Source organism: Otolemur garnettii, unplaced genomic scaffold (genome assembly GCF_000181295.1).
Source record: "Otolemur garnettii isolate 467f Iridium unplaced genomic scaffold, OtoGar3 scaffold00010, whole genome shotgun sequence".
Taxonomy (NCBI): domain Eukaryota; kingdom Metazoa; phylum Chordata; class Mammalia; order Primates; family Galagidae; genus Otolemur; species Otolemur garnettii.
Genome location: NW_003852405.1, coordinates 1,785,492 through 1,787,466, shown reverse-complemented (window position 1 = coordinate 1,787,466; position 1,975 = coordinate 1,785,492). Strand labels below are relative to the sequence as shown.

The window sequence follows — 1,975 nt, the reverse complement described above, 5'->3', positions numbered from 1 at the left end:
GAGTAGCTGGGACTATAGGCTTCTGCTACGATGAATATACCTGCTCTGCTAGTATTTTTCAATTTTTAGTGGAGATGGGGGGGGAGTGTGTGTGTCTCAGTCTTACTCAGGCTGGTCTTGAACTCTTGAGCTCAAGCAATCCACCTGCTGTTACCTCCTAGAGTGCTAAGATGGCAGGTGTGAGCCACCGAGCCTGGCTTGTTCTGCTTGTTTAATAAGGGTGTGAGAAACAGCTGTGATAGTGTCTGAACATGCTCTTTCTTCTAGACAGGGAAGACACTTGGAAAGAAATAAAGACAGACTAGCTAGGAAGACGAGCTGCTGCTGGCATGGCTGGGTCTCTTCGCCCAGGTGCACCTCTGCCTCTGCCTAGCCCACTCTCCTCCCTGCTCCTCGGCTCCCTTCCTCTCCCTGCACCTCCTCACTTACTTCCTTCTCCGCCTCCCATAGCTCACTCTGACTCAGGAGCTTGGGGGACTTTGGTCATTGCTGTCCCAGCTAGTGGGTGCCCTCTCCAGTCTGGGGCTCCACCCCTACTGCCCATTCTCACTTGTGGTGCCAGGAAATAGATTAAAATTCATAACTATATATAAATTATGAAATATACTTAAAAACATAGATGTGGGCTGAGTGCAGTGGCTCAGACCTATAATCCCAGCACTCTGGGAGGCCGAGATGGGTGTACTGCTTGAACTCTGGAGTTCAAGACTAGCCTGAGGAAGGCCTAAACCCCATCTCTACTAAAAATGGAAAAAACTAACTGGGGATAGTGGTTGCCTGTAGTCCCAGCTACTGGGGAGGCTGAGGTAAGAGGATCTCTTTAGCCCAGGAGTTTGAGGTTGCTGTGACCTATGATGACACCATGGCATTCTATCCAGGGTGATGGAGTGAGACTGTCTCAAAAAAAAAAGTCATACAAAGAAGTTACTGTGTTACAGTAAGAAAATAAGAAGAAAACAGGTGTCTGGTCTGGCAGGAGCAAAGTTTCAAATGGAAAAGCCCCCAGGAGAACTGTGATACTAGTGGTTCTGTGACCTGCATCTTTGAGGCTTGGTTGAAGGTCCTTATCCCTTAGGGGCTGGGCAAGACCTCTGGATTCCAGGCAGATTAAACTACACAGTTTCTAAAAGGGGGAAGAACGTTATGAAAACACTAGTTACTCAACATAATTTTAATTCGTCCTTATTTCTTAAAATTCTAACAAATATGCCTTTGGGTGATAATGCATGCATATTTATTTTGACTTTCTCAGAATGTTTACATAATGTGAGACAAAAACTCATAAACAATACCTGGACAGTTTTATTCTACTTTTATTTTCACTTTTTTCCTGGACAGTTTTCAAACTTTCATTCCTCTAGACTAAATAAAAGAGTAGTTACTCTAATTAATGATAATAATTAGATAGTTAATTATATTTGATATAGTAATTGCAGAGTGATACAAGCATGTTGATTAAGACATGATTTTCTGTTTATTTAGAAGAGATCCCATCCCTACTAAAAATGAAAAAAAAAAAAAACTGAGGCAAGAGGATTGGTTGAGCCCAGTTTGAGGTTGCTGTGAGCTATGATGCCATGGCACTTTACCAAGGGCAACAAAGTGAGACTCTGTCTCAAACAAAAACAAAACAAAAAACAAACAAAAAAAATGTTAGGCCAGGTGCGGTGGCTCATGCCTATAGTCCTAGCTCTATGGGAGGCCAAGGCAGATGAATTGCCTGAGCTCATGAGTTCAAGACCAGCCTGAGCTAGAGTGAGACCCCCATCTCTAAAAAAAATAGCATGGCCTTATGGAGGGTGCCTGTAGACCCAGCTAGTTGGGAGCCTAAGGCAAGAGAATCACTTGAGCCCAAGAGTTTGAAGTTGCTGTGAGCTATATATGATGCCATGGCACTCTCCTGGGGCAACAGAGTGAGACTCTGTCTCAAAAATAACAAGAACAAAACACACACAAAAATGCTATTGGAATTTTG

General features: G+C 43.5%; 1 protein-coding gene across 1 annotated transcript in view; it reads left to right on the top strand.

Moving 5' to 3' along the window:
- LOC100943721 (glutathione S-transferase Mu 1) overlaps positions 1 to 1,975 on the top strand; it is a 34,281-nt gene that overhangs the window by 24,081 nt on the left and 8,225 nt on the right. The gene's annotated exons all lie outside the window — the stretch shown is intronic.